Source organism: Bubalus kerabau, chromosome 16, assembly GCF_029407905.1.
Source record: "Bubalus kerabau isolate K-KA32 ecotype Philippines breed swamp buffalo chromosome 16, PCC_UOA_SB_1v2, whole genome shotgun sequence".
NCBI classification, from domain to species: domain Eukaryota; kingdom Metazoa; phylum Chordata; class Mammalia; order Artiodactyla; family Bovidae; genus Bubalus; species Bubalus kerabau.
The window spans coordinates 12,758,245-12,775,995 of record NC_073639.1 but is presented as its reverse complement, the minus strand read 5'-3'; the positions used below and the strand labels follow the sequence as shown (position 1 = coordinate 12,775,995).

General features: G+C 40.8%; 1 non-coding gene across 1 annotated transcript; it reads left to right on the top strand.

The window, feature by feature from the left end:
- The first annotated feature begins 928 nt into the window (after positions 1-928).
- TRNAC-GCA (transfer RNA cysteine (anticodon GCA)) lies at positions 929-1,000 on the top strand. Its single transcript has one exon. It is a non-coding gene; the product is annotated as a tRNA-Cys (tRNA).
- The last annotated feature ends 16,751 nt before the right edge of the window (positions 1,001-17,751 follow it).

The window sequence follows — 17,751 nt, the reverse complement described above, 5'->3', positions numbered from 1 at the left end:
AACCTGGCCAGACGTCCTGTGAGTGCATGCTGTGGGTAACAAGCAGCATGGGTGAGGAAAAATGTGCTGACTCGGAATGAATCCAAAGTAAGCATTCTAGAGTTGACTCAAAGTTGAGGTCCTTCACGAAGCAAAGCCGGATGGTGACCAATTAGGAGGATCGGAACTCATATGCTAGACGAAATAGGCATATAGAGGCAGGTCACTGATCCTTTTTATAGCAAACTCTTTGGAAGATAGTGTTATCTCTGCTGATGTGCACATGGTTTGTTCTAAGGTACTGATCCTGCGTTTTTGCTGGCTTCCACTATTTTCAGTGTTCACCTTTTTCATGTGACTCTGCCTCTTGGCCACTTAGGAAGACACTGTGCAGAAGTGTCATCTATTTTGGAGTCAAAGACCTGACATCACTTCCATCATTTGCATCACTTACTTCTTGCATAGTGCAAAGATACTTGCACTCTCTAAATAGTTCCCTCATATGCAAGAGAGCTGTTGGGAGGATTCAGAAAGATAAGGTATGTAAAGCTATTAACTTGGTGCCTGGGACATAGCAAACTCTCCACTAATGATGATGGGTGTTATTAGTATATCAGCGGATGGCATTTGAACAATGAGTGGCATAGTATCAGGTTTATGATAAGAAATAACTAAAAATTAGCTCCCATCCTTCTTCCCCAGTTTCTGTTGTCTTTCTGCAGGTATCTCCATTTCTCCATTGTGTTGCATTTCTTTTATCTTTGTGGGGCAATCTCTCTCCCTGCCCAGAGCTTTCCTGCTCCACGAGTTCACAGAAGAGGTACTTAAGGGTCCTGCTGCAACTGTCTCAGGAGTGCTGCATCCTGCATCTCTTCATCTCTGCAATGATTGTCCACCTTAGAGCAGCCATCTTTCTATTTAATATTCTGTAAGGCTTACTCATGGGGCTTCCCTGGTGGCTTAGATGGCAAAGCGTCTGCCTGCAACGCAGAAGACCCAGGTTCGATCCCTGGGTTGGGAAGATCCCCTGGAAAAGGAAATGGCAACCCACCCCAGTACTCTTGCCTGGAAAATCCTATGGACAGAGGAGCCTGGTCGGCTACAGTCCATGGGGTCCCAAAGAGTCAGACATGACCGAGTGACTTCACTTCTTCACTTTAAGGCTTACTCATGGCAAGATTTCTTGATGCATCCAAAAAATGTATCTAAGTGATGTTATTTAGGAAGCCAGGTATGGTGTGTTGGGAAGGTATAGGCCACTTCATTTACAGAACGTTAAAAATTTGCCTCTCTATAGACCATTTCTTTGCCCAAAAGCTGGAGTCTATTTGGATGGTGCAAAACTAATTGTGGTTTAGCATATTGAAATTTGCCATTTGATATTGGAACACATTCTTATATAAATGTGGTAAGGTTATACATCATTTTAATGCACATTTCTCGGTTTATGTTATTTTGGTTAATGACATTACTTGCTGTATATTTTATATTTATTTTAGGCTGTGGAAATGATGTTAGATAAAAAGCAAATTCAAGCGATTTTCTTAGTTGAGTTCATAATGGGTTGTAAAGCAGTGGAGACAACTTGCAACATCAACAATGCATTTGGCTCAGGAACTGCTAACTGCTAAATGTAGAGTGCAGTGGTGGTTTGAGAAGTTTTGCAAAGGAGGTAAGAGCCTTGAAGATGAGGAGTGTAGGGGCCGGCCATCGGAAGTTGACAAAGACCAATTGAGAGGATCATCTAAGCTGGATCCTCTTACAACTACATGAGAAGTTGCTGAAGGACTCAGTGTTGACCATTCAATGGTCATTCAACATTTGAAGAAAATTGAAAAGATGGAAAAGCTTGATAAGTGGGTACCTCAGGAGCTAACCAAAAATCAAAAAATCATCATTTGGAAGTCATCTTCTCTTATTCTGCACAACAACAGCAATCAATTTCTCAGTCAGATTGTCATGTGGAACAAACAGTGGGTTTTATATAAATGGCAATGATCAGCTCAATGGTTGGGCTGAGAAAAGCTCCAAAGCATGTCCCAGAGCCAAACCTGTACCGAAGAAAGGTCATGATCATTATTTGGTGGTCTGCGGCCTGTCTGATCTGCTACAGCTTTTTGAATCCCTATGAAATCATCACACCTGAGAAGTATGCTCAACAAATCAATGAGAAGCACCAAAAATTGCAATGCCTGAAACCAGCATTGGTTAACAGATTGGACCCAATTCTTCTCCATGACAAGGTCTGACTTCACTTTGCACAGCCAGTGCTTCAAAAGTTGACCAAATTGGGCCACTAAGTTTTGCCTCATCCATCATATTCACCTGACCTCTTGCCAGTCACTTGCCACTTCTTCAAGCATCTCAACAACATTTTGCAGGGAAAATGCTTCCACAAACAGCAGGAGACAAAAAATGCTTTCCAAAAGTTTGATTCCCAAATCATAAACAAAAATAAGTTTGTTTATCAAACTTATTTCTCATTGGCAAAAATGTGTTGATCATAAAGTTTCCTATTTTGATTAATAAAGATGTGCTTGAGCCTACTTAAAATGATTTAAAATTCACAGTCCAAAATGGCAATTACGTTTGCACCAACCTAATATATTGGCATCATGTTCAACTTACTTGAATTAAGCTTTTTTTCCCCTCCTCTCAATGATACAGAGAGTGAACTTAATGAAAATAAAGTGGTAGGCATGAAAGAAATTTATAATAAACCTTAACTCTAGCCTTACATGCTATGATTCTCAAAATTTAACTTTTGTGTAGGGACTCTAATGTTGTTCCTATATTTCAGTGATTAAAGTGGTAGAAGTAACTGCATTTAATTTTGTCATGTACATCTGAGCAAGTGCTTTAGTCTACCTTATTGCTTACATTGATACTGTGATATAGAGGGTGCCAGAGATCACTTCAACTCTGCCATGATAAGCAGATTCCTTCTTAATATTCAAGAAAGTGCATCTGCGGGAGAAAAAATTCCATCAGAGCAACCCATGATTCAGGGAATTTTGCCTGGGTTTTTTTGCTCACCGCCATCTGGCTCTGAGGTCAGAGCTACCCTCACTCTCTTTTTACCCCTTTTTCATAATGGGTCATGGTCAGATTTGATGTCTTCTATTATTCAAGTATGATCTCAGTTTGTCCTCGATTGTGACTTATCTACACTTTCTGGACTTTGATGGCCTATGCATAACCTTGTAGATACATTTGACCTACATTTCTGTTTTGTGTTAGTTTTGAAAACTAATGGCAGGAGTCACAAAGAGAAAGATACTGGATGCAAGGATCTCTGTAGAGGCCCAGTCAGATAAACAAAGACCAATAAATTACATTCTTCTAAAGCAGAATCCCTGCCGATGTACATGTGTATTTCTTTGAACTCAATTTTGAATATATTATCTAGTTGGGTCTAAAACAGATTATTCCTCCTTCATTTCTTCATAATGTGATCCTCCAATACAAGAACAACTCTTGAGGATTTTTTTTTCTCAAATACCTTCCAAAGAATCCTCCTGAAAACAGAAGGAGGAACCTTGGGAGACGAGTGTCTTTAGTGTGGGCTGGGAGGCTGATGGTTTGTCTGTGACTTAGGAAGCCATGCTTCAGTGTTTTCTCAGTACTCTATGCGAAGGGCAGAAGACATATGGCCAAGTTAACTCATTCTTTAAACTAACACATATTAAGCACTTACAGATAAACACTCAAAACATGAAAATGAAGAAGACGTGGTCCCTGTCCCCATCTCATTGGGAAAGATAGACAGATAACTTAAATCCTAAAACAAAAAGGTTTATTTATGGATAATGGGCATGATTATAATGCTTCATTGCCTTATAGGCAATAGATGTGCTTTTCAATACCATTGAAATATTGTAACTTTGGGGAGTAGAGTTAGCAACACAAGTCTCCTATAGCTTCACCATATTTTCTATCCATATCTATTTCTCCAGCTCCCTTTTGGTTTTTAATTTCCTGTCCTTCCCCAAGATCTCAGGCAGTTTCCTCCAGTGCCCCTTTGATAAACCGCAGGGCAGTGTTATAAGTTTTGGTCCATCTGCTAGCCCCCAGATCACTGACTAAATGTACCAAGATTTAAAATCACTTGGCAAAGCTGTTGGTTGAATCTCCAATAAAATTATGCACTGAAATGTGCTTGAATTGAAGACAAGAATGGAATGTTTTTGTCTGTGTTTATTCTTTTTAAAAATTTGCTTACTTTTTATTGAAGTACAGTTGATTTAAGCATGGTGTTAGTTTCAGTAGTATAAGGGTGTACAAAATATATATACATATATATATGTATTCCTTTTCAGATTTGTATATATTATTACAAAATATTAAGTTGAGTTCCTTGTGCTATATAGTAGGTTATTGTTGGTTATCTATTTTATATACAATAGTGAGCATATGTTACTCCCAAACTCTTAATTTATCCTTCCCCCTACTTCCCTTTCCCCTTTGGTAATCATAAGTTTGTTTTCTATTGACATTTTTTATTGCTAAACTCCCTTGAATCAAGGACTCAAACTTTAAAACCAAATATGCCTAAAAGGAGGGTCATTTATAGTGTATTTATTACTTCAAATTGCTTTCACTTTTTTTCTTTCAAAAACCCATGACCCAGAGTATTATGTATATTCTTTAAAAGGGTATATTTTAACCCAATTTCAGAATGTAAAGAATTTCAATTAGTCAAACTCAACTCATGAATATTCATAAAGCTTTACATGTCTTTCCTCCCATAGACTACCAGGAACCCACAATTCATTTTCTCTTCCCTTTCTCTTTACAAAAATGAACCTATGAACAGTAATTACAATGAACTGAAATGACAGAGCTGACATTTAGGTGCTCATAATTAGGTTTGAAAGCAACCAGATTATTGAGATGGATGGAAGTGATTGTGTCACTTTCTTTTGTTCTAGTGGGCACCATTCCACTGGCAATCATATGTTACCATAGGGAGGTTAAGAAGTCCATAAAGTTTAAAATAGAATCAAGTAGAAGGCTTACAGAGGACCATCAGTTTTCAAAATCATAGACTGAGGGCACTCCAATTTGTGTTGTTTCTGTATAAGCTGGGAACTATTCTTTGCCCATAAACCAACTAAATGTGCTTGTATGTCTACATATTTTTCCTTTTACTCTGTTTTGTTGCAATTATATCTGTATTTGCATCTATGTTTTTACTTTTCCTTTAGCCTTTAGAAGATATTGATTCTTGCTAAGGTGCTATAATGTAAGGAGTACTTCTAAATCTAATGTGTTCATTCTGTGTACCAGAATCCTAAGAGAAATTTTCAGCTGTCTCATTATTTAAACACTGATTTATAAAAATAATAGAATGAATCTTTACTAAATATTAAATCACTGAGAAATAACTGTGGAAGGGCTTCCTGCATGGCTCAGCAGGTAAAAAATCCACCTGCAATGCAGGAGACACAGGAGAGGCTGGTTTGATCCCTGGGTCGGGAAGATCTCCTGCAGAAGAGAATGGCTACCCACTCCAGTATTCTTGTCTAAAAAATCCCATGGACAGAGGAGCCTGGAGGGTTACAGTCCATAGGATCACAATCCCAAAGAGTCAGACATGACTGAGCAATTAAGCACTTACCTTGTTTAGGTTAAATTACAAATAAAGCCTGGTTCTAATCTCAGCATCCAGTCGGATCCTTCCTTAAACTGGCTACATTCTTAAAAAATTTGACTGAAGGATTGACTTTAGTTTCCGTAAGTTTATACCCTCTTCTTTTTCTGGCACTGCTTTGCTCCCTCATTAAAACATAAGTTCTATGAGCCGGGGCTTCTATTTTGCTTACTTCTGGACTTCCCATTCCTGGATGGAGTTATATGTTATTATCGTGTTCTGTCTATCTATTTTATATGATGGTAGTAACTCTGAACTTTTCTGTTCAATCATCACAGGTTGGCTTTTTCTTTTTTCTATTTTAGCTTTTTCTTTTTTTTAACATGGACCATTTTTTTAAGTCTTTATTGAATTTTGTTACAATATTGTTTTTGCTTTTATGTTTTTGTGTTTTGGCTGCAAGGCCTGTGGGATCCTAGCGCCCCCACCAGAGCTCAAACCCTCACCTCCTGCATTGGAAGGTGGAGTTCTAAACCACTCAGCCATCAGGGAAGTCCTATGTGTTCGCTTTTATGTAGCCCACAAATAAATATGTATATATAAATTAAATATATGTAAACGTATATACACCTAGCATTTCATCTTTTCTCTTTTTTTTTTACTAATATTCCATCATTGTGTTTATTCTAACTTTAGGAAGGAATTTTGTTTTGTATAGTAGATAACATTTTGACTTAAAAATAATTCTCATAACTTAGCAGAAGATAGCATGGGGCAAGATAATTAACCTCTCTAAGCTTAAATTTCCTTACTTGTAAATTTTTTTAATTAACTGATTACCTTTTATTGAAGTATAGTTGATTTACAAAGTAGTACTAGTTTCAAATATACAGCAAAGTGATTCAGTGATACATACATATATATCTATGCTTTTCAGATTTTTTTTCCCTTCAGTTCAATTCAGTTCAGTCGCTCAGTCGTGTCAGACTCTTTGTGACCCCTTGAATCGCAGCACGCCAGGCCGCCCTATCTATCACCAACTCCCGGAGTTCACTCAGAATCACGTCCATTGAGTCAGTGATGCCATGCAGCCATCTCATCCTCTGTCGTCCCCTTCTCCTCCTGCCCCCAATCCCTCCCAGCATCAGAGTCTTTTCCAATGAGTCAACTCTTCACATGAGGTGGCCAAAATACTGGAGTTTCAGCTTTAGCATCATTCCTTCAAACAAAAACCCAGGGCTTGATCTCGTTTAGAATGGACTGGTTGGATCTCCTTGCAGTCCAAGGGACTCTCAAGAGTCTTCTCCAACACCACAGTTCAAAAGCATCAATTCTTCGGTGCCAGCCTTCTTCACAGTCCAACTCTCACATCCATACATGACCACAGGAAAAACCATAGCCTTGACTAGACGGACCTTTTATGGCAAAGTAACGTCTCTGCTTTTGAATATTCTATCTAGGTTGGTTATAACTTTCCTTCCAAGGAGTAAGCGTCTTTTAATTTCATAGCTGCAGTCACCATCTGCAGTGATTTGGGAGCCCAGAAAAATAAAGTCTGACACTGTTTCCACTGTTTCCCCATCTATTTGCCATGAAGTAATGGGACCAGATGTCATGATCTTCGTTTTCTGAATGTTGAGCTTTAAGCCAACTTTTTCACTCCCCTCTTTAACTTTCATCAAGAGGCTCTTTAGTTCTTCTTCACTTTCTGCCATAAGGGTGGTGTCATCTGCATATCTGAGGTTATTGATATTTCTCCCGGCAATCTTGATTCCTGCTTGTGCTTCTTCCAGTCCAGCGTTTCTCATAATGTACTCTGCATAGAAGTTAGATAAGCAGGGTGACAATATACAGCCTTGACATACTCCTTTTCCTATTTGGAACCAGTCTAGGTTATTAAATTATAATGTCTATCTCACAAGTTCTGAGATTTAAAAATGATAATATACATGAAGTATATAGTACAATGTATGGCCTCTCATATGTGAAGAAAGCTGAGCACCAAAAAATTGTTGTTTTTGAACTGTGGTGTTGGAGAAGACTCTTGAGAGTCCCTTGGACTGCAAGGAGATCCAACCAGTCCATTCTAAAGGAGATCAGCCCTGGGTGTTCTTTGGAAGGAATGATGCTAAAGCTGTAAAACTCCAGTACTTTGGCCACCTCACGCAGAGTTGACTCATTGGAAAAGACTCTGATGCTGGGAGGGATTGGGGGCAGGAGGAGAAGGGGACGACAGAGGATGAGATGGCTGGATAGCATCACTGACTCGATGGACTTGAGTCTGAGTGAACTCCGGGAGTTGGTGATGGACAGGGAGGCCTGGCATGCTGCGATTCATGGGGTCCCAAAGAGTCTGACACGACTGAGTGATTGAACGGAACTGAACTGATATGCTCAATAAATATTATCAAAATAATGGAGATTATCTTATTCTCTCTTTGAGACTGAGGTGCATGGAACAGGACAATTACAAGATTATGGAATTGCTTGGTGGCAAGTGGAGAATGCCTGGCCAAGTTACTGACTGTGAGATCATGTATGAATGACAAAGCCTAATCAGCCACAGTGTAACTGAATTGCTTGTTTTGGCTTTATTTAACAATCAGTTCTGCACAATTAGTTACTATCAATCTAGTCAAAATTAATGGAGCTCCTTCTAGTGAAAGACTATTATGCAGGCTACACCTTTGTTATTTAAAATTCTGTAGTGTAGTTTAATGTAATTTCTAAATCAAAGTGCCTTCCCCCAAATCCAAAGTAAATTTATTGGTTTAAAAATAATTGATTGTATCAAAGCAAGCAATGTGTCACTGCATGTCAATACCCTGGTTTCACCGAGTTTTGGGTTTTAAGCATTAATTAAGTGTGACTTAATTCTAAGTTATTTTCTCATGACTACATGGGCATATGGGAAACAGTTCTAGAATTATCTTTTTCCCACCCAGTTGCTTCGAAGTTTCAAAACACATTGGTGTCAAGTCTACAATTCTCTGAAAAGTCAATGAAAAAAGAATGCTGGAAATCCTCAGTTCCTTGCTCTATGCACTATGAAGTTGTGTCCCACAAGTTCACTAGGTTCTAGGGAGAAGACCTGGATTCAGAATCCATATCTCCTATGTTACTAGGGGCTGGAGCTCAACCGTGGTCCCTTCCGACAGGCATGCCTTTTCAGATTCCCACGGTCGGCCCTGTCCCTACTTCTGCCATTCTGGTGAGCTTCTTTGCCCCTGAGACACTAGATTTGGAGATTCTACATACTTACAAAGAGTGGGACAAAGTGACCTTACACAGGAGATGAAGTGCAATTTATTCAAACAGTGAGCTGTTGAGTGAAGAAAAAGGGACATCCACCAAGACAAGGTGGATGATACAGCAGGTAGGCATCTAGATGGAGGAGGAGTGTGGGAGAAATGAACCAAGGACTGTGGTGAGTTTAAGAGAAGCGCCAATGCTAATAGCAGTCATAGGTTTGAGAGATTGACCCATAGCCGGTGCATGAGCATGGCGCGGTGCCTGTGACGGTGCAGGAGCACGGCTGACAGGAGCTACCCCACGCCCGAGGTTAGGGGTGGTGGCCCGAGAGGAGCTACCCCGCACCGCAGGTAAGGAGCAGTGGCTGCGCTTTGCTGGAGCAGCCATGAAGAGAGACCCCGCTTCCAAGGTAAGTGAAACCCAAGTAAGACGGTAGGCACTGAGAGAGGAGATCAGAGGGCAGATGTACTGAAATACAATCACAGACAACTAGCCAATCTAATCACGTGGAAAACAGCCTTGTCTAACTTAATGAAACTAAGCCATGCCATATGCGGCCACACAAGACGGACGGGTTATGGTGGAGAGGTCTGACAGAATGTGGTCCACTGGAGAAGGGAATGGCAAACCACTTCAGTATTCATGCCTTGAGAACCCCATGAACAGTATGAAAAGGCAAAAAGATAGGACACTGAAAGATGAACTCCCCAGGTTGGTAGGTGCCCAATATGCTACTGGAGATCAGTGGAGAAATAACTTCAGAAAGAATGAAGGGATGGAGCCAAAGCAAAAACAACACCCAGTTGTGACTGGGACTGGTGATAGAAGCAAAATTCGATGCTGTAAAGAGCAATAGTGCATAGGAACCTGGAATGTTAGGTCCATGAATCAAGGCAAATTGGAAGTGGTCAAACAGGAGATGACAAGAGTGAACACTGACATTCTAGGAATCAGTGAACTAAGATGGACTGGAATGGGTGAATTTAACTCAGATGACCATCATCTCTACTACTGTGGGCAGGAATTCCTTAGAAGAAATGGAGTAGCCAACATAGTCAACAAAAGAGTCCGAAATGCAGTACTTGGATGCAATCTCAAAAACGACAGAATGATCTCTGTTCGTTTCCAAGACAAACCATTCAATATCACAGTAATCCAAGTCTATGACCCGACCAGTAATGCTGAAGAAGCTGAAGTTGAACAGTTCTATGAAGACCTACAAGACCTTCTAGAACTAACACCCCAAAAAGATGCCCTTTTCATTGTAGGGGACTGGAAAGCAAAAGAGGAAGTCAAGAAACACGGGGAGTAACAGGAAAATTTGGCCTTGGAGTATGGAATGAAGCAGGGCAAAGGCTAATAGAGTTCTGCCAAGAAAATACACTGGTCATAGCAAACACCCTCTTCCAACAACACAAGAGAAGACTCTACACATGGGCATCACCAGATGGTTGACACCAAAATCAGATTGACTATATTCTTTGCAGCCAAAGATGAAGAAGCTCTATACAGTCAGCAAAAACAAGACTGGGAGTTGACTGTACCTCAGATCATGAATTCCTTTATGCCAAATTCAGACTGAAATTGAAGAAAGTGGAGAAAACCACTAGACCATTCAGATCAGATCAGATCAGTTGCTCAGTCGTGTCCGACTCTTTGCGACCCCATGAATCGCAGTTCACCAGGCCTCCCAATCTATCACCAACTCCTGGAGTTCACTCAGACTCACGTTCGTTGAGTCGGTGATGCCATCCAACCATCTCATCCTCTGTCATCACCTTTTCCTCCTGCCCCCAATCCCTCCCAACATCAGAGTCTTTTCCAATGAGTCAACTCTTCGCATGAAGTGGCCAAAGTACTGGAGTTTCAGCTTTAGCATCATTCCTTCAAACAAAAACCCAGGGCTGATCTCCTTTAGAATGGACTGGTTGGATCTCCTTACAGTCCAAGGGACTCTCAAGAGTCTTCTCCAACACCACAGTTCAAAAGCATCAATTCTTCGGCACTCAGCTTTCTTCACAGTCCAACTCTCACATCCATACATGACCACTGGAAAAACCATAGCCTTGACTAGACAGACCGTTGTTGGCAAAGTAATGTCTCTGCTTTTCAATATGCTATCTAGGTTGGTCATAACTTTCCTTCCAAGGAGTAAGCGTCCTTTAATTTCATGACTGCAGTCACCATCTGCAGTGATTTTGGAGCCCCCCAAAATAAAGTCTGATACTATTTCCACTGTTTGCCCATCTATTTCCCATGAAGTGATGGGACCAGATGCCATGATCTTCATTTTCTGAATGTTGAGCTTTAACCCAACTTTTTCACTCTCCTCTTTCTCTCTCATCAAGAGGATTTTTAGTTCCTCTTCACTTTCTGCCATAAGGATGGTGTCATCTGCAGACCATTCAGGTATGACCTAAATCAAATGCCTTATGACTATACAGTGGAAGTGAGAAATAAATTTAAGGGACTAGATCTGATAGAGTGCCTGATGAACTATGGATGGAGGTTCATGACATTGTACAGGAGACAGGAATCAAGATCATCTCCAAGAAAAAGAAATGCAAAAAAGCAAAATGGCTGTCTGAGGAGGCCTTTCAAATAGCTGAGAAAAGAAGCGAAGTGAAAAACAAAGGAGAAAAGGAAAGATATAAACATCTGAATGCAGAGTTCCAAAGAATAGCAAGGAGAGATAAGAAAGCCTTCCTCAGTGATCAATGCAAAGAAATAGAGGAAAACAACAGAATGGGAAAGACTAGAGATCTCTTCAAGAAAATTAGAGATACCAAGGGAACATTTCATGCAAAGATGGGCTCAATAAAGGACAGAAATTATAGGGACCTAACAGAAGCAGAAGATATTAAGAGAGGTGGCAAGATTACACAGAAGAACTGTACAAAAAGATCTTCACAACCCAGATAATTACCATGGTGTGATCACTCACCTAGAGCCAGACATCCTGGAATGTGAAGTCAAGTGGGCCTTAAGAAGCATCACTACGAACAAAGCTAGTGGAGGTGATGGAATTAAAGTTGAGCTAGTTCAAATCCTGAAAGACAATGCTGTGAAAGTGCTGCACTCAATATGCCAGAAAATTTGGAAAACTCAGCAGTGGCCACAGGACTGGAAAAGGTCAGTTTTCATTCCAAACCCAAAGAAAGGCAATGCTAAAGAATGCTCAAACTACCTCACAATTGCACTCATCTCACATGCTAGTAAAGTAATGCTTAAAATTCTCTAAGCCCGGCTTCAGCAATATGTGAACCGTGAACTTCCAGATGTTCAAGCTGTTTTTAGAAAAGGCAGTGAAACCAGAGCTCAAATTGCCAACGTCCGCTGGATCATAGAAAAAACAAGAGAGTTCCAGAAAAACATCTATTTCTGCTTTATTGACTATGCCAAAGCCTTTGACTGTGTGGATCACAATAAACTGTGGAAAGTTCTGAAAGAGATGGGAATACCAGACCACCTGACCTGCCTCTTGAGAAACCTATATACAGGTCAGGAAGCAACAGTTAGAACTGGACATGGAACAACAGACTGGTTCCAAATAGGAAAAGGAGTACGTCAAGGCTGTATATTGTCACCCTGCTTATTTAACTTATTTGCAGAGTACATCATGAGAAATGCTGGGCTGGAAGAAGCACAAGCTGGAATCAAGATTTCCGGGAGAAATATCAATAACCTCAGATATGCAGATGACACCACCCTTATGGCAGAAAGTGAAGAAGAACTAAAGAGCCTCCTGACGAAAGTGAAAGAGGAGAGTGAAAAAGTTGGCTTAAAGCTCAACATTCAGAAAACGAAGATCATGGCATCTGGTCCCATCACTTCACAGCAAATAGATGGGGAAACAGTGGTAACTGTGGCTGACTTTATTTTTCTGGCTCCAAAATCACTGTAGATGGTGACTGCAGCTATGAAATTAAAAGACGCTTACTCCTTGGAAGGAAAGTATGACCAACCTAGACAGCATATTAAAAAGCAGAGACATTACTTTGCCAACAAAGGTCCATCTAGTCAAAGCTATGGTTTTTCCAGTGGTCATGTATGGATGTGAGAGTTGGACTATAGAGAAAGCTGAGTGCTGAAGAATTGATGCTTTTGAACTGTGGTGTTTGAGAAAACTCTTGAGTCCCTTGAACTGCAAGGAGATCCAATCAGTCCATCCTAAATGAGATAGTCCTGGGTGTTCATTGATAGGACTGATTTTGAAGCTGAAACTCCAATACCTTGGCCACCTGATGCAAAGAGCTGACTCATTGGAAAAGACCCTAATGCTGGGAAAGATTGAAGGCAGGAGGAGAAGGGGACAACAGAGGATGAGATGGTTGGATGGCATTACAGACTTAATGGACATGGGTTTGGGTGGACTCCGGGAGTTGGTGATGGACAGGAAGGCCTGGTGTGCTGCATTTCATGGGGTCGCAAAGAGTCGGACACGACTGAGCAACTTAACTGAACTGCTATTGTTTCTACATAAATCATGCCTTTACCTTTTTTTAAGGGTGAAATGCATTAACTGAAGTAGACCAACACCTTATTTTTTCTACCTGTTGCTTATATCTAATGCATCCCTATGTCTTATTTTTATCATTTACTTTTGCAATGTTGCTATCAGTTTATTAGTAGCTTTATTTGGCAAATATCTGTGTGCAATTACTGTATGTGGAGCACCACTCTATGAATTTTACAAATGGTAAAAGTTATTCTCAACCAAAGACAACATGTGGAAATAATTTCAATTGTCTTAATTTGAGAGGGGATAGCTTCCTAGGTGGCTCATTGGTAAAAAGTCCACCTGAGATGCTGGTTCAATCCCTGGGTTGGGAAGATCCCCTGGAGGAGGGCATGGCAACCCACTCCAGTATTCTTGCCTGGGGAACCCAATGGACAGAGTAGCCTGGTGGGCTATAGTACATGGGATTGCAGAAGAGTTGGACACAACTTAGTGACTAAACAACAACAATTATCACATCATTTAGTGGGTAAAAGACAGAGATGATGCTGAATATTCTGCAATGCACAGGACTGCCCCTCTCCCTGAACTAAAAATTAATCTAGCCAAAAATATCAATAGCATGAGTTTTAAAAACTCCTCTATTAATTCCTTAACCTTTATAATAACCCTATAGAGTAGGTACCATTCTTATCTTCATTTTACAGATAAGGAACATTAAACACAGAGAGGTTCATGAAATAGCTCAAGGTCACACAGCTGATGAGTGGCAAGGTTGATGTGTAAGACTAAGAGGTCTGTGTCTAAAATCCATGCTCTACCAACATACCAGGCTACCTCTGGGTTGCATGAAAAGTATTTTTACTCTTTTGAAATCTCACCAAGAAAGGCCATATTTCATCTCGTCCCATTTCCTGACCTCAAGACCACAGAGCTTAGACAATACTAGCTTTGTTCCTGTTACCCATACCTTCAATGGATGTCTTGTTATTGCACTGGAGTGGATATGTCAGATACAGAGAAGTTTCCCCTCCCCTAAACTGGACTCAGGTCACAGAGCATCCTTAACCCTTCAAAAGTGAAGTGAAAAAGTGTTAGTCGCTCAGTCACGTCCAACTCTTTGCAGCCTATGGACTGTAGCCCGCCAGCCTCCTCTGTCCATGGGATTCTCCAGGCAAAATACTGCCGTGGGTAGCCATTCTCTTCTCCAAGGGATTTTTCTGAGCCAGGGATCAAACCCAGGTCTTCTGCGTTGCAGGCAGATTCTTTACCATTTGCCACCAGGGATGGCTCTAACCCTGTTCAGGGATAGTCTGTCTTGTGGCTTCTTTATCCTCTTCTTCATGACTTCAAGCCTTTTGACTATTTTAGAGCTAATTTATGTAGGCTTCAGAAGGTAGGTAATGGATAATGAAATTCTAATGAATCTATTTTGTGACAAGTGAGCATCACTGAAGAAGGTGTGAATACACAGTTTGGAAAATTATAACTAAAATTAAAATCAGCTCACTACCTGTACATTCTTTATAATAAGACTTCTTAGGCCCTTATATTTATTTTGATACTCATTAAGTATAAATGTGGTATTTAATAATTGGATGCAAAAATGGATGTGAAATTGCATGATAAATGCACCCTTACCTGAAAAAATAAAGCAGAACCAGGTACTCATATTATCTCTTTGCTGTATTGTGTGTATATTCACCAATGAAACACAGGATTTCTAAGCAATATGTGAATCCTAACACACAAAAGATCTGAAGGAAAATATATCAAAGTGTATGTTTCTAAAAAGCTCCTCTTAAGTTTGTAAAACACTTGGCATCCATCAAACAAAGCGTGGGTGGACAGTCTTGCTGTCAGTAAGTCAGAAATACTGGGTAATAATTAGAGTTCTGATTTTCCTCAATGATGTTGGTTCAGTATATATGTTAGGAAATCATGATACTTGAACTGCCTGGATCTTCAGAAGCCATGTCACAGCTGGCCTGTGCCCTGGAATCACCCAATGTGACATGCTGATACTGAATAAAACTCTCTTTTCTTTAAACATCTCATTTCTGTGCAAATGTCATTACCAACCCGGGCTGTGTACATGGATGCTGAAGGAACAGGGGAATACACAGGGGAGCAGAAAAGAGAAGCAAGGCAGAAAACCAGTGAAGGGAAATTGGTCAAGGCTTGAGTCCTCCAGCATCAAAGAAAAAGGGAAGCAGTCAAGAAGAAAAAGAAGTAGGATAGAAGAAAAATTAGGTGAGTGCCCATCAGGTTCCTCTGTCCATGGGATTTTCCAGGCAAGAATACTGGCGTGGGTTGCCATTTCCTACTCCTGGGGATCTTCCCAACCCAGGGATCGAACTCGTGTCTCTTGCACCTCTTACCTTGCAGGAGGGCTATTTACTGCTGTGCCACAATCCCCCTCAAAGTTTTTGGTCCTTTTTTTTTAATCACCTCTCTCTCTCATCTCTTCCAGTCTAATGTTATCAGCATATAAACAAACTATATTACTTCCAAAGTAAACTACAAAATAAAACAAGCAAACCTCACTTCTCCCCAGGGATCCCACTAGCTCTTGCCCATACATTTGCTCCCCTTTAACCCAAAAGCCCTTCAAAGAGGTGTCTACACTCAGTTTGCCTTTCCTTCCTCATTGTCCTACATCTGTTTACCCCAATACAGAGTTTATCTGCAAGATTCCAGAGAAATAACTCTTCTTAACTTTTCATCCTCCTCTGACAGGAGGAGCAGGGGCTAACATTAGATTTGGGATGTCATAGAATGAGAGATTTCAATTTCTTGGGCTCCAAAAACAATGCAGATGGTGACTGCAGCCATGAAATTAAAAGACACTTGTTCCTTGGAAGAAAAGCTATGACAATCCTAGACAGCATATTAAAAAGCAGAGACATCACTTTGCCAACAAAGATCTGTATAGTCAATGCTACTGTTTTTCCAATAGTCAGGTATGGATGGATGTGAGAGCTGGACCATAAAAAAGGCTGAGCACTGAAAAATCGATGCTTTTGAACTGTGGTGCTGGAGAAGACTCTTGAGAGCCCCTTGGCCTGCAAGGAGATCCAACCAGTCTATCCTAAAGGAGATCAGTCCTGGGTGTTCATTGGAAGGACTGATGCTGAAGCTGAAACTCCAATACTTTGGCCACCTCTTGCGAAGAGTTGACTCATTGGAAAAGACCCTGATGCTGGGAGGGATTGGGGGCAGGAGGAGAAGGGGATGACAGAGGATGAGATGGCTGGATGGCATCACCGACTTGATGGACATGAGTTTGGGTGAACTCTGGGAGTTGGTGATGGACAGGGAGGCCTGGCATGCTGTGATTCATGGGGTCGCAAGGAGTCGGACATAACTGAGCGACTGAACTGAACTTAACTGAACTTTTCACCAAATATAATTGTCATTTACCTTACTTCATTTTGAGTGCACGTCTCCATACATTAAGTAGAAGTGGCATATGGAATTCATCATATGACTGTGAAAATGTGTAGATAGGAGACTCAAAGCCAAAGTCAAACATCTTAGAACATGGCCCCTGAAACCCAGTGAGGGATTCTGTGTAGTAGAGGTTCTCATTGCTGAATTTATTAGGGAATTTTTAAAAAGTCCTTTTTAAAATAGAAATATTAATAAACAACTCACTAAACTCATTTTTTAAATTTTCAGTTTACTTTTTGGAAGTGACCATCATTGCTGGTTCCCAGGCAACATCAAAGTGGGTTAAAGATAGTGTCAAATGAGAGAGGCTTTGAGGTCCTAGCATTGGATCTATTCTAGTGTACTTGGAAAGAATGAAGATGCAGTTCTATGCTGAGGGGTCTTGAGCCACTATGGGGTCCCAGCCACACAGAAGAACAATCCGGTGTGTTGTGTCTGGGCCATAATGAGCTGAATAGGATTTATAAATGAAAGCACCAGAAACAAAACAATAAAAGTGATGGTTTGTAGATGAACACGGAGAGAAAGGCAGAAGTGATACCGTAGCAAGAATACCTTGGTAGAATCATGTGAGCTGGTTTAGCTTCTAGCTGTCTGACTGCAGTTACACGCTGAGCCTCTGTGCTCCGACCTCTACACTGGGAGTAACAGCATTTTGCCCACTCCCCATCTGCCCGCAGTGCTTCACAGACGCAGCAGTGAGCTGCGTCCCACCACGGGGATCACTCCTACGGGGGTGAAACATAGTGGTTAAGAGTCGAAACTCTAGATGTCCACCACCCCCATGCATGGCATCCGTCTAGGCACTCAGTGCCTTGTCCACTTGCCTTTCTCATCTATAGCATGAGGAAAACAACAGCAACTGCCTCTCAGGATTTGAGGACCAAATGAATTCTTTTTTTTTTTAATTAATTTTCATTGCAGTATAGTTGCTGGACAATGTTGTGTTAGTTTCTGCTGTACAGCAAAATGAATCAGCTGTACACGTACATACATCCCCTCCCTTTTGGACTTC